Here is a 26,583-nt window from a genome sequence, read left to right as displayed (position 1 = left end):
AAAACACAAAGAGAAAATATTTCATAAATTAAGATTTACTTACTCCGGCCTCTGAAAAATTAAACCTCTATCTCAGCCCCCTTCACATCTCTTTCCCTTGACAAGTTATTTTATCTTTTTTTTTATATCCCCCCTCTTTTTTTTTTAGATATTACCAATTCTAAGTATGGTAAATGGCCTTTTCTGCTGTGAGTCTTTTTTTTTTTTTTTTTTGGACAGAATCTGGAGAAACGTAAAAGAAACTTATTTCTAGAATCACTTTTCCACCATGCTTATTTCCATGTGCTTTGGATTATTATGTGAAATTTTGAGTAACTTGTCCCAAGTCTATTAGGTGGCAATGAACATTTGAAAGCAGTGAAATCAAGTAAAGGCCTGGCCTGCCTCACCTTAAAAAGTTTATCTGTATTGCTCCTTACATGGCCCTGTAAGCATGTCAAATAACCACTGATACTAGATATGCAGAGGGATGAGAGGCAGTGAGAGAGAATAAATGAAACAATGTATACTCATGGATGTTAATGTTGCATTCTTTCCAGAGAAATTCATAATTTGACATGAATTGAGAAACTGTGTTTAAGCAACATTGTGAGCAGAGGCAGTATCAGGCCTGGACTTGCTGCCTTCTGATGGAGCAAATTGCTGTTATTTCTCTATTTCCATGGTTCCCAAGCAGGAGCATATATCAAAATCCTCTGGTGGAACAATTTGAAAAAAGTAAATGCTCAAGACACACTCTAAGAGATTCTGACTGGGAACCACTGCCTATCTGAAACTGAGATTCTAGGTGTATACTAGAAACCTCAGAGAGGGTTTACCGTTTTTTTAGAAGTGGAAAAAATTAAGTATATGTGCTGGGAAGTTAGAGATTTGTGATGGAGTGATTTGCAGGAAAGATATCCCAGACCAAAAATATGTCCTACAGAAAAACCTGCTACATTCCTTGAAATTCCCATTATTAGAGAGTCATTCCTCTGGACTTCTTAGGAGAAATCACCTGTTCACATGCATATTATAAATTAAATAATACATTAAACCACTAATTAACACTTTATCACAGATGAGATTAGGTCTCACCTTAATCCCAAGGGAAACGAGGCACAAGGCAGGTAAATTATTTTTGATGGCTATAAGAGAGGGGAGAGGGAGACTTTTGTAACATGGGGAGTTTTTCCAAGGAAAGCAAAGCCAGATGTAGCACCTATGTAAGAAGAGAGCCTTAAAGGCAGCATTGGAGGGGCCAGTGGAAGGAGGGCAGGGGGATGAAGGCAAAATACACTTTGCCAGAGGTTATCCAATTGCCCTTGAAGAAGGGAGACTGCTTCTTTCCCTTTTTCAGGCTCAAGTATCTCTTGCTCAGAATGACCCACCACTGACCTTGGTTCATTTAAATGCAAAGCAACAAAAGGAGAAAGCCTGGAGGGACTTAATCCTACAATTTAGGTTACACGTATTAAACAGCTGATTGATTTGGCCTGTTCTGGGAAGAGAACACACACACACACACACACACACACGCACACACACACATATTCAAAGCAACTGTTTGTCAATTCAGAGAAAAAAGTTAAACTATATTAGACTGATGGAGAAACAACTTTCTCAATCTTTTTGCAAATGCCATTTTCTGTTTGCTCACCTGATTCTCAGCCAGAGTTGTGGGTCCTACTAAGTCCTTTGGCAGAGAGGAGAACTGACTCTTGGGAGAAAGAAAAATACTCTCAGAACCTTTCAATATGCTGAAGATGCAAGCTCAGGGATCTAGGCTGAAGGGGGATAGAGGGGTTGGGGCAAATGGTCACTTAGATTTGGCTGTAGTTAACTGAAAAAAGGTGAAATGGTAAAAGTTCTGGTCTTGGTTGTAAAAAGTTTTGGGACATTGGTAATCATGAATTTTACCATGAATTTTATCTTTCTTTCCAGATATCAATAAAGCACATTTGTCCAGACATCCTGAATAGCATGTAGTTAAGAGACTATATTCCCTTTAAAAATGTGGTTTTCTTTGATCTGCTCTTGGGTCATCCAGTTGCTCTTTGTTCAGATGACTTAAATCTTGGACTTTTTTCTTCTTTTTTATATTTGGCCATGTAAAAGAGGGATTAAAGCACGTAGCAAATCTAAGCAGCAGGATTTAAACCAAGCCAAGTGCATGAGCTCTCTTTCTTACTCCCCTCCTACCCCAAAGTTAGCATCTATTCCTAAAGCGGCACCAATGTTTTCAATTAAGAAAGTCAGCTGAAGTGATATGAGTAGAGACCACTTTCTTAAGGGAAGCCCAGAAGCCAGGACTGAAGTCTTGGAAGAAAACATAGTGGAATTACAATCTAGTCAGTATGGATTTACTGCAAGTATGCTCAAACTTTCCCAAACCACCAAGATCTTAACAGTCTTGGTGACAAAGGAATGTGAGATACAGTGATTTAAAAAAAATTTTGAATACCCTATTGTAAATACCCTTGTGAACTAAATCTATCAACTAAGTAATGAAATTAATTTTTTCCTTCTCTGGCCTACCAGTTTCTTCCTGTAAAGTTCAGTGCTGTGTTGCAGCCATCCTTGAAATGATTCTTTAGTCTTTGTTTTATGACCTTTTGGAGTGGTTGATTCACAGATTCTACTTTCACATGTTAATGCCCTTAGTACAGTGGTTCTCAAAGTTTGGCCTCTGGACCAGCCGCACCAGTATCACTCAGGAACTCCTTAGAAGTGCAAATTCTTGGTTGCCACCCCAGAACTACTAAATCAGAAACTCAAACTAGGGAAGGAGTGTTGGTTGTGGGAGCAGGTGAGCTGTGTTTTAACAGATGAGATATTTCTGATGCATGCACCAAGTAGAAGAGCCACTGCCTTAGTACATTTCTTAGTTGTATACCATCCTTGAAGGTGCTCTTTTTTTCCCCTATTGCACATACTACATGTCCCCATGTCAGGCATATGCATTGACATACATTATTTTCCACATTAAGTTCTTAGAGGATATAGACTTTTCAGGAAGGTATTTAAGACTCTCTTTCATAATAAAAATAAACTATAAACTATGAAAGCATGTCCTTGGGCATTGATAAAAGCAGATCTCCTGATTCCTCTACTCCCACACCACAAATCCCTAAAAATGTAGAAATACATGTAGCCCTGGTTTTGATTATAGAATTAGTTACTTTTCCTTGCTTTGCATATGTATCCTGTTAGTGAATTGGAAACTTAAACAATTTCCTTACATCTTAATATACAGTTGAGTAGCATTTTGGGGCTGTCTTCACAAAATTCTTTCTTGGCAAGTTAATGGTGGCAGCTTTGTGCCATGGTTTGGAGCACTGTAACAGCATTCTGTAGTAAATTTCCCTAAGATGATGGCTTACAATTGACTAAATGTTTCTGCAGAACTTTCAGATCTGAAAACCTGGGCAAGATTTCTCAGAAAGGACGTAAGCTGCAGTTGGTAATGGAGAGAGCTGTATGATTCCCTCTCCTAGTAGAATTTATAGAGTGAGATACTTTGCAGATTATTTGAGGAACTTCATTGTTTTGCTGCCAGATTGGTCTACTCCAGTTAACTTGGTCAATCAACTTAATAATAAAAAAGAAACTTTGTCAAACCAGTTGTTCGACTAAATTAACTCTTGATTAACTGTATGGCTGATTATTTCATTCAAAACACATAGCCTCACGACACAGCCTAAGTTCGATATATTCCTAATAAGAAACTGAGAAAACACTAACATCTGCAAGCCACATGAATATAATTTTATGTTTGGTTAATGGGCTTCAGATGAAACTTAATCATTTGAGTCACAGGAAGCACCAAACTTTTTATAGTCTAGTACACTTCACCTACATTTCTTTTAACCTGCACCCAAGTTGACTAAACCCAGGTTCACTATGGTCTGGTACATAATATTATAAGTGCACATGTCAGTTGATAAATAATCTGCTCTCTCTAGGCTGAGTTTCAGTACTTACAAGGGAATCTTAAGTTGTATTAGCTCTCCTTAATTCTTATTTTAAATAAATAAAACCTGGATTGCTTTGGGGAGCTGCATAGTATATTGCAGAAAGCATGAGCTTTGGAGTCACTCAGACCTGGGTTTCAACCCTAACTCTGCCCCTTTCTGGGTGATGTTAGGCAAATTACTTAACTTATCTGAGCCTCAGGTTTCCTCATCTGTAAAATTAAGGATGGCAATATTTACTTCACAAGACACTGTGCCTGGTACTTAAGAAGGGGTTGGTAGATTCTAGTTACCCCCTTTTAGGACAAAGGAATCTACACTTGAGAATCTAAATTAATAGGCATAAACATGAAGTTGTCCTGGTGACCTGCAGGTGTATACTGTTTGTTTTCCTGACAGAATCAGTCATGAGCTTCATGTATGGTAATATATAAGCTGTTGAACAGAGAGGAAGAGAAGGGGAAAGAGTCTGAGGTTGGCATCTCTGTGATCTGATTTAATAACGAGGATAAAAACAAGAGTTTTGATTCACTGGAGAAAACAGTACCAAATGGTAAAATAGAAGTACAGATTTCTGAGGAAAGAAGTAAAAAGTAGGATTGGGAGGAGGAGGAAAGATATCTCTACAATTGAACTAGAGGAGAATTCGGAAATCATTGTAGTACAGTGCATATTGTAATAGGTGCTATAAAAAGAGCTAAGAATGACAGTGAGAGTTGTGGGAGAGAAGGAGGAAAAGACATATTGAAATTATTCTGATTGAGAAGATTAGGGGTGGGGGAGTTTCTGGAAGTTTTCTCCTTACAACATCTCACCTCCTCTAATTGGGAGACAAGTCTGCATTTGTAGCATACATAGTTGATTATTTCCTCATGTGACTATCTTCTAAATGATGATTTTTATCTAACTTATAAAACAAAAGAATGAAGGAAAATTATTGTCAGTAGAAGATACTTATGCCTCACTTTTTTTGAGGCAGTAAAATTTTTATTGTGCTCTTTGACAGAAAGAAGATAACATGAAATCCTCTAAACCACTGTAGATATTATGTTTTTTTGTGGAAGATGAAATATGTAATTAAGGTATCAACTCATGCCACACTTTTTTTTCATGACTCACTTTTTAACACCACACTAATGTGCCTAACATTAAAAGAATAGCAAATTTAATAAATAAATTAGGATGAGCAGTCACTCTATACCTATTAGTCAATCAACAATAGTTATGGTTTTCCTCTGAGCCATGTGACCCATGAAAATGATTTTATCTAATTTTTACCACTTTTTCGAGTTTTATGTTTATCAACCACACTTGAAAGGAAAATTCAAGTAGTAACATTTTTGTTGCTTCTTTTACTGATCTGTTTTCTGTAATAATTTCTTCATTAATTAAAGAAAAATCTTTTGGACAGCTTGTACCTTATAAAATTGATCTAAATATGTTTTTTTAGATACATTAATAGTTGCTTACAACAAATTTGGAAACCAATTAATTTATGAGAAAGTTCTGCTGAGGAAGTGCCTAGGTACCTAACAACTCTCACTGGAATTCTTGTTTTTAAAGGAATTCCAAATTCTGGGATTATGTTTATTCTTCACTTTTGCCACTTGATCTTCAATGGTATGTAAACAGTCTGTAATAAAGTAACACTAATGCTCCTGGAATGTCATGAAAAATCTCATTTTAGTCCATTATGTCATAGGGTTAGTGTTCATGTACATACGATGCTAAACATCTGGATATTTGACATTTGAATGCTATGGCATGACATTGATATTGCCAATGTGCATGTTTGTTATTTAAAACCTTCATGATGCAACAGCAGTAGAGATCAACATCAACATCTGTTATGTTGGTAGGCCATTCCAGTTTCAGTGAAGTAGTAAAATATAATATGCCAGGCTAAGGATAGCATTGCCATAGGACCACTGACATTTTAGGGACAGAAATAGAGACCTCAGGACCACTTATAGAAATAAAAGGGTCTTATTTTCTTAGATACAGCAATATTTAAAATTAACTATCCACATATATGAGGCTATTTCAAACAAAGGCTAAATCAAATAAGTTTAATCAGTAAGTGGGTTGCTGAGGTTCAATTAAGAAAATTACTTGACTCAACAAATAGTGAAAGGCAATATTATATAATCATTAAAAACATGGGATCTAGATTTTCTGGATTTGTATCTTGGCTCAGTCACATGTGATCCTGGGCATATGACCTCTCAATTTTCTCATCTGTACAGTAGGTGTAATAATAATCCTCAGTAGTAAGTAAGTAGTAAGTAGTAAGGACTAACTGAATTTATATATGTGACAATTCTTAGAACAGAATGTAGTATATAGACAGCCATTTAAATTATTTTTATTGTTTTTATTAGTTATTTGAGTCTAATGGCCCTTTGTCATGGAATAGTGGCAACACAGTAATCGGCATATTAAAGAAATTGAGATTGATTCATTTCCTTTTTTAAGCATCATTATTTTTATTGCTGTAATCTGCTATTAAGAATATAGTATAGCTCTGTGATCTTTGATTAGAATCATACCCCTGTTAAGATATGCGCTTTCAGTTAAGAAGCAAAAGATTGGTACAGATTCATGTTGCACATTGCTCTTTAGCCAGCTACCAGGCAACCATATGTAAATAACTTATAAATAAACCTTGCCTTTTGTCAGAGGATTTGAGGTCATTTAAAATGTTAATATGAATTGTTAAGATTACGATGAGAGATCAGAAACCAGTTAGGAGAAGAATAAAGACAATTATCTCAGTAACCTAAGATAAGGAAATAAGTTTAATTGAATAATAAAAATCTGGATTTTCTGGAATCCAAGGCCAAAATTAAAAAAAAAAGGAAAAAGAACAACACACCCACTCAAAACTATGATGGCGTTTATATCAATTTGTAGAGAACTTTAAGGGAAAGAAAACTATTTTTTTTTGCAATCATATTTCAATTGGTTCAGCCCAACCAAAGAAAACCTTAATTTACTGGGGGTTTTGTTACATAAATAACATTGTAGGACAATGAAGGAAATAACAAAACTAGCTTAAAAAGCTATTTCCGGGCGTTTTCTGGAAGGTGGGCACACAGCAGGGTTTCACAAATCCTCTGTCTATATTAACCTTCAAGACTGACTGCAAAATATATGAATAAGCAAAATTTTCTCTGCCATTTCCCTTTCCTCTTTTGTTGCCGCTTCCTTCCTTTTTCTCTTCCTCCCTTCCTTTTTTTTTTCCTTCCTTTCTTTGATTTGGTGAAGTCCCTCACAAATTTGTCGCCTGAGGAACCCTAGCTGATCAAGTAAATTGACCTATATCTCCTGCTTTTCTCTTCTCTACTTAACAAGAGAATAAATGGACTCTGGCATTTTAGAAAGCTTTCCAGCAAAACTGGGATCAAGAGTGTTTTTTGGTTCCCTCACAATTAAGCTAAAGCTAAACATTTAGTCAGAGAACTTTCTATTACCTGCTAAGTCCATTACCAGCACTGTCAGCATAGTAAGAATAAAATACCACCTAAAGGGATTTTTCTGGGATAGTGAGACTTTTCTATATTTTGACTGTGGTGGTGGTTACATGACTGCATGTTTGTCAAAAGTAATAGAAATATACACTAAAACAGGTAAATTATCCTTCAGTAACCCTGCCTAAAAAAAGTGTGCCATCTCTATTTTTTTTTCTTCTTGGTATTAGAAAGGGAGGAATTTGAAATATATGTGGATGAATAGATGGATGGATATCCAAAACTCTATAGTGATAAAATTATGTAGTTATAGAAAAGCACTGAGACTGAGACCCTAGAAGCAGAATTTCAGGCTCGGCCACACCTTGAGTTCTTCCAAGTGACACCAGTAAGTTTACTTTCCCTTTCTGGAGGTTGTTTTTGCCTCTACAAACCTAAGGAGTTGGACTAGAATCTCATTAAAGCTCAGACAATTCTCTGTTGAGGTCACCTGATTTGGAGGGAGGGTGGAAGGAGAGGTTAGGGAGATTTGTTTAAGTGTCAAAAAGTAAATCATCTGTCACAAAAACAGGTGGAATGGATAATGTCATGTGAAATTTGAGAAACATCTGTTCGCCTATAGCAGTGTCTGGGTCAAGATGGAGCCACCTGGGTGAAGTGATGTATCAGGTTGCTGAAATCAGAATCTCATTGACCCAAGACATTTTGACCAGTGTAAAAAGAAACTATTATCAGTTTTATAGTTTTTAGGGTTGTTTTTACTTTCTTTAATTTCTGGGAATTGTTGGTTTTTTGTTTTTTGTTTTGAGCTAGTAGAGGAAGAGGAAAGTTAATTAATGAAGCTATTCTCAGTGTAAGAGAAGTATACTTATCTTAGAAGAGTAAAGATTGGCTCTAAGATGAAGTTATTATATTATGAATATTTTATTGGCTTGCTTTCCTGTAATTGCTTGCTCAAATAGATATCTTTAAATTAGAGAAATGAGAAAAATCTGTATCATTGATTGCATCAGTATAGAATGTGAAAGAAAGAGTAATTCATTGAGCAATATTGAATGTGCTGTAATATGACCTGATTATGTCTGGGAGACCTGAGTTTCCTTTCCCACGCACAAATAGTCCTACAAAAAATAGTAAACTTGATAAGATGATAATTTGAAAAAGAAATAATAGGGGCCAAAGCAAACCATATTCTTTGGTTGAACTTGGTTGTCTTCAACCTATAAATAGCATCTATAAATGAAACCTACCAGATAAGATTCTCCAGTGATAAGTTAGAGTACTTTTATGTTTATTACTTGTGAATAATTGTATATAGCCGGTGTCAGCATGGTTTTAGTGATTCATAACCCAACAAGGGTTATGAATTAAGATAAAATAAGATAAAATTAAGATTAAGATAAAATCTGGCTTGAGTTTACAGAACTGCAGCAATTGAGAAGACTGCATATATCTCAGAAACACACTGGGATGTGTTCCTCAACAGAGTGCAGGGACCCAGGCCTCTACTGGAAAATACTTTTGAAAAATATATTACAGATATCCCCAGTGAGAGATAACTACTTTACAGTGTTCACTTAACAGCCACATGCATAAGTAGAATTCTTTGCACTACCTTATTTGGTGTTCCCATAATCACATGTGTGATTATGGAGGGTAGGAGGGTGCAGAAACTTTCTGAGGGGGCAATATGGGTAGTTGGGGATCCCTTGCCACACAGAAAGCTTGTAAAGAATAATAAAACTTGTTGATGGTAATTTCTAATAGCCTAGTTGACCCCGAACCTCTTGAAGTCCTAGACTTTAATTTGTTTTGGAAGCTTAAACCCACCCAGCACCTTGCATTGAATAAATTAGTTGTTTGGTTTTATATTCTTTTAGTGATTGCTATGTGTCAGTCACTGTGCTACTCCTTTCATGTACATTCTTTTAATCTCTAAAACATTCCTGTGAGCAAGGTAGCATCATTCCTATTTTACAGATGAGGAAACAGACAGAGGTCAAGTAACTTGCCTATGACTGGTCACATAGTTAGGTCATGGTAAAAAGCTAAAATTGAGGACTTCAGAGGGGAAGGGGGTGGGGGAATGGGATAGGCTGGTGATGGGTATTAAGGAGGGCATGTATTGCATGGTGCACTGGGTGTTATACGCAAGTAATGAATCATGGAACTTTACATCGAAAACTAGGGATGTACTGTATGGTGACTAACATAATATAATAAAAAAAACCTAAAATTAAAAAACCAACATACTCTTTCTACCATAGCAGAGCTTGCTTCACTGTCCGAAGAGATTAACCATATATTAATGTGTTCCTCTAATACATTACTAATAATTATTAAGTTATTTCTTTTGCTAAATTGTTCTGTAAAGACTAGAGGAAATTCATACTTAAAGTTCCCACCATCATTATTTAATTTATGCTCATTTTTAAGTAGCAGCTTTATTGAGATAAACTTCACATAACGTTTACCCTTTAAATGTGTATAATTTGGGTGTTTTAGTATATTCATAAATTTGTGTAACCATGATCACTTTCTGATTCCAGAACATTTTCATGACCCACAAAATAAACCCTGTACACATTAACAATCATCCCACATTCTGCCTCTCTCCAGCCTCTGGCAACCACTAATATACTGTCTCAGAATATTTGCATATTCTGGAAATTTCACATAAATGGAATCACATAATATGTGATCTTGTATAACTAGCTACTTTCACTTAGCCAGATAAATCCTATACAAATTAAATAGAGGCATAAGACATTTTTAAAAACAAATAATGGTGCTACTTTTTATGGTTCATAATATTGTTGTATGAATCAGTGCATCGTTTTTTATGGCTGAATAATGTATCATTGTATGGACATACCACATTTTGTTTATTCATTCTTCAGTTTTGTGAGACTTTTGGGTTGTTTCAATGATTTGGCTATTATGAATAATTCTGCTGTGATGATTCACGTACAAGTTTTTGCATGGATATATATATGTCTCCAATCCTAGGAGGCATATACCTTGGGATGGAGTTGCTGGGTTATATGGTAACTATATGTGACTTTTTGAGGAACTGTAAGACTGTTTTCCACAGTAACTGCACCATTTTACATTCTCATTAACAGAGATGAAAATTCTGATTTCTTTCTATCCTCCCCAATACTATTTTCCATTAAAAAAATTATTATAGCCACCCTTGTGGTTATAGAATGCTATCTCATTGTGGTTTTAATTTGCATTTCCCTAATGACTAATAATCTTGAGTATATTCTCATGTGCTTATTGACCACTGTATATCTCCCCTGAGTTGATGTCTATTTAAAATCCTTTGCTTATACAACTTCTTGATCTGCAAATATTCTCTCTTATTCTGTGGGTTTTCTTTTCATTTCGATAAAGTCCAGTTTATCTATATTTTCTTCAGTTATGCTAAGAAAACATTAAATAACCCAATGCTACAAAGATTTACCTGTATATTTTTTCCTTAGAGTTTTATGGTTTTAGCCCTTACATTTAAGTAGGTGATCCATTTCAAGTTAGTATTTGTATATGGTATGAGGGAGAGATACAACTTCATTCTTGCAGGTTGTTTCAACACCATTTGTTATAAAGACTTATTCCTTCTCCATCATTATCTTGATACTCCTGTCAACAATCACTTGACCATAAATATAAATGTAAGAGTTTATTTAAGTTAATTTCATCTAATTATCAGAGCTTTTTTGATGCCTGCTATGAGTTTGATTTAGATATTTGAATTTCACACTAGATGAAATGGTGATAAGATACAAACCATCCTTACCCGGAGTAAAATAATTACTGAAATAATATTGTCATCAAGGAAGAAAATGTGAATGGTTTCTAACTTTGAAAATAATTACACTTGGGTCTTTGTTACAGTAAATTATTTTCTACTATAGTTTAAGCTTAACTGTGAAATGGATTACCCAAGAGCTAGTTTTGAATAAGGTTATATATAAATGTCACCATTGACTCCTTCTGTTAAATGCAAGAATTTCATATGGGTTAACCACTAACATTACAAAGGGACCAAGAAAAATCAGCCAGGTAATTATCCTATACAAATTAAATAGAAGCATAAGACATTTTTAAAAGCAAATAAGAATAAAAGGAAAGTTGTCACTCATCTCCAAAATGAAGAAGAAATATATTTTTCTAGTTTCTGAAATGCTTTTCTTATGATTTTCCTTTGACTGAATTTTGTTTCAAAGAATAATAATGGGTGACAGACTATTTTGGTACTATGACATAGATCATTTGATGTACAAACTATACAGAGAAAAAGTTGGCTCTAAAATGGATGTGTTTGTGCCTTTAACTTTCCTAAATCAACATTTACAATGAATACGATTAGTGGCAGATATTAAAACCAGGGTGGAGGGGCCTGTGTTTATCTGTGCTCTTAATGCATCTAAGCAAGTTGAATAAATTTGTTTTCAGTGAATAATATATTTGTGTAAGAGGGGCACCACGTAGTATTAGTTAATTCATACTTTAACTGTCCTTAAGTCATCTGAACAGTGAGTGGCTGGTTTGAGAATTAGGAGTTTAGTCATCAAAAAGTTAAGAAGTAGCAAAAGAGATTATATTCCGTTTATCCTGCAGAATAGGCCTGGGAAAAACAACCATTATTGTATAAATGGTGAACAAGGAATAACAAGCTATGGGATGGTATGGTACATGATTTATATGATTTTTATGAAATCTGAGCCCAGGCTTTTGTACCATATTGATTACATTTCCTGAAAGGGAAGAAGGAAAGACACTGTGAAAACGCTTGGAGTAATTCTAAGGATGCTGAAGTCACAAAAGGTTAAAAAAAAAAAGCAATTGTATTATTAAATACTGTTACTATCAGGGAATAGAGAGTTTTGTTCTGATACCCTCTGTTTAGGCTGGCCAAACTTCAAATTTTTAGGTTAGATAGTAATACACACACACACACACACACACACACACACACACAGAAACACAGACACACACACACACAATTTTTTAAAAGTCTCTGTGAGAAGAAAGTAACCCATTCCCATGTGTTATCATTCTAATTGTCAGAGTTCTTGCTGATGTTTAGTCAAAATCTTTCCTGCTTTAATTAAAACCTATTTTCAGTTTCCTGCAGTCACTGAAGCATCCATGACCTTCTGTATATTTTTTTTTAAATTCTATTTATTCAAGACAGAGTGATATATATAGAGAGAACACGAGCAGCAGGGGGGAGGCAGAAGCAGACTCCCTCTGAGCCAGGAGCCCAGACATGGGGCTTGACCCCAGGATCCCAGGATCATGACTTGAGCCTAAGGCAGTTGCTTAACCATCTGAGCCACCCAGGCACCCCTTTCTATATATTTGAAGACAATCTTCCAGGTTACCATTGAACCTTCTCTTCACTCAGCTCAACAACTTTAGTATCTCTGAACTCTCCTAGATTCACTTGCCATCACTTTAGTTATTTCTATTTTTCTTTTTGAAAGAATGTTCTTCTCTTTAAAAGTTAGTAATACTCCATTTGGCTTAAGTGCAGTCTCCTTAGAAGAGTTTGTGTTTTTGTTTGTTTGTTTGTTTTGTTTCTTTCTTTGTTTTTACTTTTTTGGATGAAAGAGAAAGCCTAAAATTTCAGAATTCTATCTAGGAGACTTCCATTTCTCATCTTGACATTTCTCAGACTGTTTTTTTTTTTTTGTCACCATGTATGATCGTATCTGAAAACTATATTAGCAAAGCGTATGCCAAAGCATTTCTCAGAGGCTTTTGCCGTTGGAGTCAATTTGGCCATTAACCCAGGAGAAGAACTTATTTAATCAAATTCAGTCACTTTTTGCAAGAGGACAATCTAAGTTTTCTTTATCCAAGATCATTCAATGCCATGCATAACAATATAAAGTAGTAGTTTGGATGAAGACTTAAAAATTGGGTTAAAAGGCTTTTTCCCTATTGCTATAAATTTGTTTAGTATATATACTTCAGTGATATGCCGAATTTACCCCTTCAGGTAGAGCTTAGAGTTACAAATTCCTATAAAAAGGATCACACAGTTCTTCATGTTGTTTAGCTTCAAAAATCTAAATGAGACTCGGATAAAACACAGATACTTAGTTTGTAATGCTGTATAGTACATCTAGTTACCTCATAAATAGAGTAGATCTTAAAATATCTATGGGCCGGGGCGCCTGGGTGGCACAGCGGTTAAGCGTCTGCCTTCGGCTCAGGGCGTGATCCCGGCGTTATGGGATCGAGCCCCACATCAGGCTCCTCCACTATGAGCCTGCTTCTTCCTCTCCCACTCCCCCTGCTTGTGTTCCCTCTCTCGCTGGCTGTCTCTATCTCTGTCGAATAAATAAATAAAATCTTTTAAAAAAATAATAAAATATCTATGGGCCACTGCCCAGTCTAACTGGCCAATTCTGCAAATTACTCACCCTGTTTATTAGAGAAATCTTGCTTGAGCTGGAAGTTTCTAAATCCTTTACAATTTAAAAGAATAAAGTAAGTATTAGTGGAAAAACTCTGAAACCCTCAAATATACCATCTAGAAGAAGAAATTGGATCTTTATATAAAATCACAATTTATTTTAGCTGGTGGCAAAGACTCATCAAGCCATTCAAAAGTTAATGAATGTATATGTACTAAATGAAACACACATATGCATATGCACACATATGTATGGTTCTTAATACCTGAATAATCTTATTGGTGCAATTTAGTACTTTAACTTGTTGAGGTAAAAAAGCTAGTTTCCATTTGGTTTTCTGTAAGACAGGGCTTTGTCAGTCCCGAATTAATTCAGGAGAATGAAACTAGATCATTTAGGGAGTCTGAATTTTGCTGAGCAGCTAGTAAATGTTATAGGTGCTAGACAAAAAGAACTAGTAAGATGAAATGCTTTGGCTGCAGACTTTTCCCACTCTCAAAAGAAAGTCTGTCTTTCCTCTCCCCTTCCCTCCTCTTTTCCTTCTCCCCCTCCTCCTCATGCTTTTTCCTCTTCTTCTCCTTCTTCTTCCTCCTCCTTCTTTTTCTCCCCTCCACTCTCTCCACCTCAGTCTTTGTCCCCTTCCCTCCAACCCCCTTCAGTTTGGCCTGGAAGACAGCCTACCTCTAATCATCCCATCAGCACCACCACCCACCTTCACCCAGTCAATGTGGTTGGTTCTGCTCCTCTGTTCTATACAGCTCCCCCTTAGAATACTTTTGGGAGATCTTTTCCCCCTTCAAGATTGCCTTAAATATCTATTATGATCTGTGAATCTCCCCTACATTTAAATGCTTGTTGCACTCTTTAACAGCTGTTGAAACATATTGCAGGGGTTCTATTTCAGCATGACAATTATGAAACAATCTCACTGTCTCTTAAAGTTCACACCTGGAGTGGTAAATAGGGGGAGACTGAGAGGAGAGATGGTGGAAGGTAACAGTGTTCCTTGGAGAGAAAGCTTAATTTATACAGGTACAGTATCCTTTTTAAGGAGGCCCCTGAGCTCACTGCCAGTACCTGTCCCATAAATATATAGGGATTTTCTGACTTCTCATAGTTCAGGATGGAATAAAGGTATAGTGTAGGATAAATAAGAGCAACTTCTAAATTAACTCACAGTGACTCAGGACCAAAACAACAATGAAGACCCTTGGAACCAGAGTACTTTGTTTTGGTGGAAGTTCAGGTGTTAGCCTAGAGAGATAGTGAATTTTTTTTATAATTGTCTTGCTGAATTGGAAACTTTGCAATATTTCAGCAACTGTTAAGGAGTGCAACAAACATTTAAACCCACACAAATGGCAAAGGCTGCTGAGCTACTACTTATGTAAATATTGTAATTTAGGGCTGAAAGGAGTTGGATTTTGTGTATTAATAAATAAAATTGATATAAAGAAATCAATCATCTGCCTTTGCTACCTTTCTTTGTATTTGTCAAAGACTTATTAAGGAAAAAGATACTAGTCTTACAGCCTTGTAGTCATTGCAATGGCAAGATGATCTTTTCCTCGTGTAGATTCTGTTAACATAGCCATTTGTCAGTCAATTCAGGGAAAAACCAGTTCAGTCAGTTATTTTTTCAAAGTTTGGCCCAAGGAATACTGCTTAGCCTAGGGAATACTCTAGGTGGCATAGCTCTCAAAAAATATTAAGTCAGGCACTTAAAACAAACCAAAGCAAAAAGTAATAAAGGTCAACAGACTTTTTTATAAGTTTTAATTTCAGTTATGAAGTCCCAAATGAATACTTTTTCTTAGCTTAAATATTTTTTATTGTTGAAAAAAGTTTACTGCATATTGATGAAATTAAAATTTGAAGTTTATTGCATAATGATAAAAACTTTGGTAAAAAATTTTGGCATATGCATTTTTGGTACATGCGTATAGAAGTACATGTAAATGCAGCAAAAACTATATCCTAAAAGTAAGGGAAGCTAAATTGATAGAATTACAAGGAGATATTGATACATCCACGATCACAGTGACAGTTTTTGAAGCCTCAGAATTTAACAGATCTACTTGACAAAAAATTAATAAAAATGCAATTAGCAAGCTTGATTTCATAGAAATATGTAGAATTCTGCAACCAGCTATTAGAGAATAAACATTCTTTCCCAGCACTTGAGAGACATTTTGAAAAACTGACTACATGCTTGGCTATAAAGAAAACCTTAAATACTAAAAAATCTGTATCCTACAGAACATACTTTCTGGCCAAAATTCAGTGCAATTTAGAAACAACAAAATCTTCATGTATTTAGAAATTGAACGCATGCATATGTACATAATTCATACAGCAATAAATATTTTAACATACTAAAAAAATTTATTCAATCAGGTATTTATCCAATCCAATAATACTTTCAATTGAATAGGAAGAGTATTTTGAATCTTACATGCATATAAAATAATAGTAAATAAACCTATTGCATAATAATTCATAAATACTTGGTTGATTGGAGAAATGTGTTGTCAAAACAAATGAATATAATAAACAATAGTAAGAAGATTATTTAATGTATTTAGAAGAACAATTTTTTCAAGTCCTTTGGCAACACTAGATTTTCTGTCACACACTTCCTAGCTCAGTGTTTTGCAAATAATCATTCAATTAGTTTTTGTTGGCTTGAATGCAGTAGAAAATAGTGAAAAACTATACCTCGGTATAGTGTTGATGAATTAATTGAAAATCATTCTTACCCGGTCATTAAAGTAGATTCCCCAAGTTTGTCTATTAGACAACCTGGATCAATATAGTGAAGTTACTTCAATTTAGATTTTGAAATAATTCAGATTGGCCTTCTTGAAAGTTCTGCTGAATTAATGAAGCATAATATAATTGTTTAATCTTTTCAAAAAGGTAAAATGACCCTTAAAATGACATCTTACAGATGTTCTCTTGTCCAAGTCAGGTATGGGTGAAATACCTTCTCTGGACTCCATACTCTGATTTTAAGCCAGGTATGAATGTATGGTTTTTGAAAGGTCTGATGATTAGTCATGTGGGGCTAGCTAAGATTATAGATAGGCCACCTAAACATGGCCTAATTCCAGACTAATAATTGGGTTCCAGTCCCTGATTTTTACAAACCCTCCCTGAAAATAAATCTCATCAAACTTATTTTTATTATTTAATATGTCCCAACATTGTCAGGTAAACACTTAGCTGGTTAAGGTAATATTTAAATAATGCATTTGTACCAGCATTTGAATTCATGGACATATTTATAATAAAATTCTTTTTTCCATTATAAATAGAAATTAAAACATAAAAAATTCAATCATCCTATTATACCCCTTGTTTTCTTTATATTCTCCAAATATTAGTAGTTTGCTCCACTGGATTTAATCATGGATCCATCCTGAAGCTTATGATTATAACAGTAATATGTGATATTACAATCAATATGAGACCATATAGAACCCATGACCTAACAAAATGTAACTGTTATATATAAATTCAAATATAAACTGGATATTTGAAAATAGTCAAATACATAGAATCTCATTGACTTGGGGGGAATACTGGTCTGGATTTGTGAAATATTTTCAATAGGAAAATCTTCTAATACTTTGAAGGATCTTGCAACTTTTCATTTTTACCCTTTTTATGAAAATCGCCACATTGTCTCCTGCATTATGGTAGTTTGTGTATCTTTATTACTATATTAAAATCTCCTTAAAAATAGAAATGGTAACTAATTTTTATAATGTCTTACCTGGTGTCCAGCATATAGGTAGAATTTAGTAAATACTTCTTAAATGTGGAAGTTGTGTGAAGGAGTGAAAAGAGCATCAGAGTATGGAAAGGAATCTTGGACTTAATTGTGGCTAAACTACTAATCTAGGAGATTAGTAGTGGAAAATGTAGCAGGAAAAAAATGGCAAAACTGTTTGAAGGAGGAAAGAAAAAAGTCAAAATTGTGACGAAGGCAAAGTTGGTTTCTTCATGCTCCCATGATCCCCTTAGATTTCGTTTGTTCCTTTCCTTCAAATCTGGAAATCATTGCTACACACCCACATTGCTTCCCACTAACAGTCCTTCTTTGTGTGTGTGTATGTGTGTTTACACTCACAGAGATGCAGATTTTATTAAAATATGCAGATATTTTATATAAATGTGTATTTTTAGCCTTATTTTCAGCCTTATTAATCAGCCTTATTATTGCCTTTGTCTCTTAGTCTTCCATATTACATTGCTAGATTTGACCTGCCTCAGTGGCTTTCCTCTTTCAGGTAGCCTTAACTAAGATATTTCTGTACTTGTGGTTTATTTTCCTGTGTACTAGCATCATTCTCTTTTTATCATGTTACAAATTTCAGCTCAGCATTTTCTGGGTGGCTATATCCCACTGTCCTTTTCCCTGAACCTACCTCTCTGTTTACCACACAACTCAATACACTGAGGGGATTAACTTTGAGCCTTTAGTTGATTTCACATTCTTCAGATTTCATTTCTGTAGGCTTGAAGTAAACATCTTGTTATTGGCAAATCCAGCACTATAGTAGCCAAAGTGTGCTGAAATTCCCATCACCTAGATAATTCCATAGGGTTAAAAAGGCCTCCAAAAGCAGACACCTCCAGTTAAAATGCACATGTAGTACCTTAGTGAGAAGGGAGGTCACTGGACAAGACCGTCCCGATACTTCAATAAAGGAAAGTTAGTTAATGCTTTGACATTGAAAAGGCCAGAGCAGGATCCTGAAGAAATGGGGCAGCAGAGTGGAGTATTAAGGGAGTAAACATCTGACTAGAGCATAGCGCATTATCCACAAAGGTCAATTCAAGGTCAATTGAAGGAGAAGTAGCTTTAAAATCAACCTAAGGGCTAGAATGAGGAGTTCCCAATTTTTTGAGTCTGGCAGGGCCTGGGAGTTAGTGGTAAATTACCACATTGATATTGATGGAAGATATCCTTTACTTTCTTTATATCTATGCCTTATAGCATTGATTAGATCATAAGGGCTATTGGTGTTTCTTGGTCTATCTTCAATGGAAGCCCTTTTTCTCCTCATCTCCTTTTTCAATCTCTTATATGCCATGCCTGTTCTCTTACTTTTCCTACTGCTACTTTCTTTTCCCTTTTTCCCTCCTCCTTGGCATTTCCCCAGGGTTTAGTTCCATCCCAGTCAAATGCAGATGCTCTTAAGGTGCCTTTGAGAACCACTGATCACTGCTATAGATTGTGGAGACAATTCTGTTTATAAGGACTTTTTTTTCTGTAAGGCGTCAACATCCTCTCCACCTTAGCTTCATGCTAAGGGCTGTTATGTATGTCCCTCTGTGATAAACCTGGGAGACTTGAGAATCCTGTTTTGATTGGGTAGATTTCGAGGTAAAGCTGCTTCTTTTGGTTGAGTCCCTCTCTTTCCCCATCATCCATCTGTCTCAGTGATTTTCTTTCAACTGGTTGTGCTGTTTGATAGAATTGGAAAGACTGCAGCTTACATCTGTCTGAGCAGATGGAATGCATTTTGCATGAGTGTTAACTGATTCATGCATTGCGTAAAGAAAGCAATCTGTGTTAAAACATTGTGACATAGTAATGAAGCATTTTCTGTTGTGTGCTGAAACCTGTTTGCTTATAGAGGGTTTAACTCTTTGCCTTTGTCCATGCCCTCACACACTACCCCCATGGTTAAGCCCAGAAAAACTTTAAAGACAAAAAGCATACTGTGACAATGGGAGAACATGAAAACTAAAAGGAAAAAAAAATCTTGATACAAAGGTGGCTTTTGAGTTCCCTTTTATTTTTTCCCTTTTATTTTTGTAGTGTATGGTCATTCTGAGAGAGAAAAAAGAATATTGTGGGGGAAGGAGGCTTCCCACATGGAGAGCTAAATTGTCATCTTCCTCTAGATCATGATTTTACTTTATAAAGTATTGGGAATGTTTTTAGTGTTTGACATAGAATGGACCCTAGTCTCACAGAGTTCCTGTATAGTTTCCTTCATGTGAGCACATTTACAGACTGTGACTTTAAACCTGAATTTGTGACCAGCAATGAAGGTTTTATAATGTCACCCATTTCTAGCACCAACCATCAGTACCTTTGTACTTCTGTCCCCTGTAGATAGTGATGTGCTTCTCACATAGCAGTGCATTGAGGTCTTTCCTTAGTTGCCTACTAGTAGCTATTCATTTATTTCCAGCTAATGTTGTATGTATCCTGCGGCCAAGAACACTTCACTTTATTTTCCATTTTGTGCAATTCACTGTTTGAATGCTGTAACCCAATAGAGAGCAGTTCCATTTGCAAATGATGTTACTACATATTTTGACCTATTTTTCCCTGCAGGAGTAATAACAAGGGTAATAAAACTCAGTTGAAGCTGCTGTATAAGCACACATAACTGCCTCAAATTACAGGGCAGTTTCTAAGCTACAAAGCCACTGAAACCACGAAGGCCCTCTTCCGACTCCTTTCATAGTTCTAATAATCATGACCATGACTGTCCCATATTTCTGGATAAAGAAAAACATTATTCTGTTGGATTATGCTGGTGGTTCAGTAGCTTTTTAACTACAAAATTTCTGTTTCAGTACATATTCTTTGGCTCCATTTGGCTAAGGTTTGGGTAATTTGGGGGTTTGCTAAGAAAAAAAGAGGTGAGGAACTTGGAGCTCTCAGCATCTCATGTACTCACAGTTGACATAACCACAACGGGAATAAACAGCAGATCTTTGGTGAAGAAACTTTGGGAGTAGTAGCCACAGGTTAGGGGAAGTATGGGTAACAATTAGGTAATATCACCTGACAAACCAAACTTGTACCAATTTGGTAAAAGCCTTGGCAATTTTATTACTTTTGTAGGTTCATGCCCTGACCTTGAACAGCTCATATCTTCTCCCTTGAGGCTCTCTGACTGAAGAGAGCGCTGAGGAATTTTGAGTGGCTTCACAGTGGAACCACAAAGATGATTATAGAGTCAGGAAAATTAAATTAACCTGTGGACAAATAATGGCCTTTGAGTTCCTGTAGTACTCTGCTGCAGTGCAGCATTTTACAGTCTTTGTCAGGAAACCCCAGTGTATCATGGGGCGCATTGGACTTTGGGCTCCCTCTAACTCTTTTCCCACATAAGCTGGCATAAAAACTGTGTACTTTCTACCATCACACACACATATACATATAAACACCTTTGCCTATACACCTCGTCCCAATTTAGAGCTCCATGTGGAGACTGATTTAGTTTAGTTCAATGCATTTGCTGGATGCTGGTTATATGCCAGACATTGTGCTAGACTCTAAAGATATATAGAAAAAAAATTGCCTCTAGAGAACTGCCAGTCTAATAGTGAGACGCGTAGGTAAATAGACTACAGTTGACCCTTGAACAAGTTGGGGGTTAGGGGTACCAACCCCCCACATAATCAGAAATCCATGTATAACTTTTGACTTTCCCCAAACTCAATTACTGATAGTCTACTGCTCCGGACAGCCTTACTGATAATACATACAGTTGATTAACACATATTTTGTAATATATATATATATATATATATATATATATATATATATATATATAAAATACTGTATTGTATATAATAAAGGAAGCTAAAGAAAATAAAATGTTAAGAAAATCATAAGGAAGAGAAAATACATTTACAGTACTGTACTGTATTTATTGGTATCGTAAGTTTTATATATTTATTGAAAAAATCTGCATGTAAGTAAACCTGTGCAGTTCAAACCTGTGTTGTTTAAGGGTCAACAATAATTAGGAAAGAGGAACTTATGAAGCCTCAGGATTATGACGGACCAGCTTATAATGTAAGTTTCATTTGTGTTGTTAAATCAATTTGAATGCAGATTTATTCCTATATTTTTAAAGATACAACATTTCTTCATAGTGACCTAAAAGTGACAACTGTCTCATAAAAAATATATATAAAGTCCAGCAACAATCTCTTTGTTACTGTTCTTGGAGGAAGAGTAGTTCCTGTGCCCTCTACTCCTGAATTGCAGTGTTTTCCTTAAAAGTTGTAGCAGCTTGATTACGGAAGGCTTCAATCCTAAAGTGCCAAGGTTAAAATAGTATTTATGTAACTCCAGGCTTTATCTGCTCAAAGCCAGAAATATCTGCTGCTGCTTACTCTGAATTCTCTCCAAAAGGATAAAGTCACGCCCAAAATGAATTTTCCAATTTTCATACGCTTGGCTGTATCAAAACTTTTGTGATGATGGAGTGCTCATGCAAATGTCAAATCAGAAACTCTCTTCGGTGTTCTTTGTCAGCTAAATGACTATTGCCCCTAAATCAAATGTAATGAGCATGATTTTTGTGGCCTAGCGCCGTACTAGGCTTTGTAGGAGTTATACAAAATGTGAGTCTTAATCTTGTCCGTTATCAAATAGTACTTATCAAACATTTACACATTTGTAAGTTTCTTAAAATTTAAAGCAAATCTAAATTTGAAGTCTGTGGAAATCCTGGAGCACTGGGTGTTACATGCAAACAATGAATCATGGAACACTACATCAAAAACTAATGATGTACTGTATGGTGACTAACATAACATAATAAAAAAAAATTTTTTTTAAAGTCCCTTAAGGAGCTCTACAAATAGGCTGCATCTCTTCCTTTGACAATCTTTAGAAATAAATAAATCTTACTGGTGGATAAGGTATGAGTTGAAGAGTGACTGACATGTTCCCTTGTATGTTCCCAACCCTACCCACTTGTCACTACTACCAGTCTGTGCTAGATTCTCTCCAATCTCGGCCACACCTCCAAACCCTAACTGCTCCAAATCCATCAATTCCTTTGGGGTTGTTGAGCTTACTGGTGGTGATTAAGACTAAAAAGGGAAACAAAATGAAAAGACTTCCAAATAATATTCAAATCACCATTACTTCTCATTTCAGCCTAAAGGCCCTGCTTAGGGGCATGGATATGGACTTGCTAATCTTTGAAAGTCCTCTCCAGCCTCCTGTCTTTATTTTTCTGCAAACACAATGCTGACATAAACTATCCTGTTAGCCATATTGTCTCATCTCTCCACAGCACAGCACAAAGTACTCCCAGATGCTGTTTACAGCTGCACTCTTGGTGGCCTTGAAGCATCAGTTGGTTTGTTTGCTAGGAGAAAGCTGGCATTCAAACAAATGACTAGAAGGACAAAACTGTGTGAATAAAAAACAAGGTTACCAAATGGACATGAGTGTAGTGAGTGCCTTGTGGCCTTCCGCCACCACAAAACCAATTGAAAAGAAAGAAAGAATGCCCTAGGGATTATGTGGTTTAGATTTGCCAACAGAAGGCAAAGCAAATAACTGAAAGGACAATGTAGGAAGTGCTGAATAGTTGACAGTCTCTCCACAACAGTTTCCTTAATTACATGATTAAAAATAAAGTTTTTAGCCTAATCAAAATTACAAGGCCATCAAGGACTGTCTTGTATTCTTTCTGGGGAAAAACATAGTAATTAACTGCCACAGAATGATGGACTTTTCCAACACAGCTGTCACAACTGCTATTTTAAATCATTTGTTATGGTTTAAAATGTGTAATCCCCAAGAAATTGATCATTACTGCAATTCAGTACTGCTTTTTCAGTGCCTTAACAACTCTGAGCTTTGCATTCAGACCATTAACTAACAGAAGTCAGTCATAAAATACTAAACAACGAATGGCTAATTACTCCATGATCACTTCTGTCTTATTTTCAACCAGATTTTATTTTTAAAAAATTTGTGCACTGAAGTTTCTAGCATGACAAAAACAGGTGTATTCTCGCATTCTTTTCTTCTCTCTTTTTATGGCCACTCCCACTTTTTCTTTTTCTTTTCTTCTTTGGTGGCTGTGCTTTATACTCAACATTGTCTCACAGCCTTTGTTCATGGTGTGTCATTCATTGGGTCCAACCTACCCTCCAGAATTTGTTAAAATATTATGCCGTTTTTATGGTCCAGTTGATATTCTACCTTTTCTAGGAAGCTTTTAAGTTGCTCTATTCATCATTCACTCAACTATTATTTATTAAAATGGTCTTATGTACCAGTCATTGTGATAGGCACTAGGGATAACAAAATATAAGAAATATATTCCAAGACTTCAAGAACTTTTATGTTTCACTGGATTTTATTGATGGAGTGACTAAATCCTTAATATAACTATGTGCTTCATAACTAGACTTTGTTACCTTAATGTATTTTTTATTATCATTGTCTTATGTCATTAATTTACCTTTCTATTGTCAGTGTAGTTCTGAACTTATAAAGGATTTGAGAAGACTGAATCCCACCTAGGGCTTATCACCTATTCCCTGCTCTACCACTACCCCTCTCTCTACTCTCCCTTCCATGACTGCATCTATCTCCTAGATTTGCTAATAGAAATAATGAATAACTGGAACAGCTATTTATCTCCATCTGAACAGGGCCAAAGCACAGGACAAGCCTATAAAACAAAAATGGAATTTTTAAAAAAAGATTTTATTTATTTATTTAACACAGAGACAGCCAGCGAGAGAGGGAACACAAGCAGGGGGAGTGGGAGAGGAAGAAGCAGGCTCCTAGTGGAGGAGCCTGATGTGGCGCTCGATCCCAGAGCACTGGGATCATGCCCTGAGCCGAAGGCAGACGCTTAACGACTGCGCTACCCAGGCGCCCCTCAAAAATGGAAATCTTAAGATTATGTGTGCCAAAAGGAAGTGTGGTGGACTGGTCGGTCAGTTAGAAGTCAGCAAGGCTAAGTCTCAAGTGACCAGGATACTGACAATTTATGATTTTCTGCTGCAACAATTGGGTAACTTACAGTTTGATTCTGGATCAAACTTTATTACTTTTGAGATATTCTCCTAAATTGGAAGTAATCTGAAATGTAGTAATTTGATTTTCCAAAAATAAATTTGAGAAGTTTGGTGTTTAATGAAAACTGTACAGGTCCACTTGTAAACTAATTAATTCTTTTATGACCACCCCCTTCATTTTTTGTTACATATATCAAGATATTCCTGCATTGATTTTTATTTAAAGCAGGCACATATACCTTTTAACAATGTTTTTTTAATGTGACCAGTATTCAGGAACATGCCACATTTTCTATTCATAGGACAGATTCAGAATGCTAATGTTCAGCTTGGAGCCATTGCAGAGCAATAGAACAGTAATAAACTGTTTTGCCTGGGGGAAGCAGACTAAATAATGCCGCTAATTTGATTATCTAAATTAATTACTTATGAACACAAATTCTTGCTAAATTGAAATCAACACATTGAGGAATTTATGTTCTTTCCTGGATAATTTCAAATGGTCCTGGAAAAATAATACACATTTGTCCCAATTACTGTATTTTAGAGTAAAGCCCTAGGAAATAGTTGTAACAACATAAATTACTCAGGGATTTTTTTTTAGGATTTTATTTAAGACCTTCACATGGCATCATATATTCATTCTCTTGAACACTTTAAATTGTATTTAAACTGTATTTGGGGCCCAAGAATTCATGTTGTCAATTAATCTTTACATTTGGCTCAATTCTTTAGTTGTTTCATGTGTATACATCTTAAAAACCATAAATTCCTCTAATAAAATTATGACTTGGCACATTTTGTCTTTCCACTTCTCCACCTTCCCCTTGTTTTTACCTCCCTTCACACTGAGTATCCCTTCTCACTCACTCATTTACTTTGCTCTCCATTCCAGGCACTTGCTACCTTCATTATGGCTAAGGGACAACCTTTCCTGGAACTCTTCAGACTCTAATCATTTCCTTTCTCCACCTTCTGCCTCCACCAACACCTAACTTGTTCATTGCCATTCTTGCAGTTATCTAATCTGATCATCTAACTCATGCTCAAGTGTTAATGACAAATAATAACTCAGTATGTCCTTCTCTCAGCTAACATTTGAATAATCAGGGAGCTTTATTACCTTAATAAAATTGAGGACATAATGATTTTTGTACTTTGTGGCAGGTGGTGGGATGGAGGGGGGATTTTTTTGAGTACTTGACCTTCTGTTGCCCCTAAAATCATATTATATGAGATGCATCTATTAATAATTAAACTTGAATAAGTTGAATGAGCTTGATGACAAGACAAAGAGCTGCTTGAGGTGAAGATATAGATTACTTGATTCTGAATGTCAGTAGGTTTAAGCTTCATGTCAAGAATGGCTACAAATCATTGTTACTACATATCCTCTTCTGTTACTCAAATATGAGAGGGCCTGTGAACTTATAAAATAGATTTAAGCAGCAGGTTTTTTTCTTATAATAGGAATAAGAGCTAGGAGAACTTTCTTCTTTTTGCTCTGTGATGCTTGCGAATTTATTAAAAAGTCATTCTTTGCAGGCAAACTCTGTTTCAGGAATCTTTTGTTAATCCAGTGCAACTATGACTCCTGCATGATACTAGTGATATTATTGATAGTAGAAAAAAAAGAGAAAAAACCCACATTTTTAAGGCTTTCTTTGTGATGTTACTGTATAATATTCAAAAAGACCAGTGAGAACTGTAAGGTTATTTAACACTCAGTCTAGAATCCAAAACCAAACTTCTTTTTTTTAGCATCTCTATGTGTGTTTTCAACAAATGGTGTTTAAAATTAATTTCTTATGAAACATATATTGTAATTTAAAAAAGACACATCCTAGAAATTGGATTTGTTGGTTTTGGTTCAACATCTCATTGAGGGAGACAACCTATGACAACATGGCC

At 35.6% G+C, this 26,583-nt stretch overlaps 1 protein-coding gene across 6 annotated transcripts in view; it reads left to right on the top strand.

Annotated features, from left to right (window-relative positions):
- NRK (Nik related kinase) overlaps positions 1-26,583 on the top strand; it is a 127,958-nt gene that overhangs the window by 25,760 nt on the left and 75,615 nt on the right. The window lies entirely within an intron of this gene.

Source organism: Ursus americanus, chromosome X, assembly GCF_024610735.1.
Source record: "Ursus americanus isolate L20-20 chromosome X, mUrsAme1.1.p, whole genome shotgun sequence".
Lineage (NCBI taxonomy): Eukaryota > Metazoa > Chordata > Mammalia > Carnivora > Ursidae > Ursus > Ursus americanus.
This window is presented reverse-complemented; position numbering and strand designations above follow the sequence as displayed.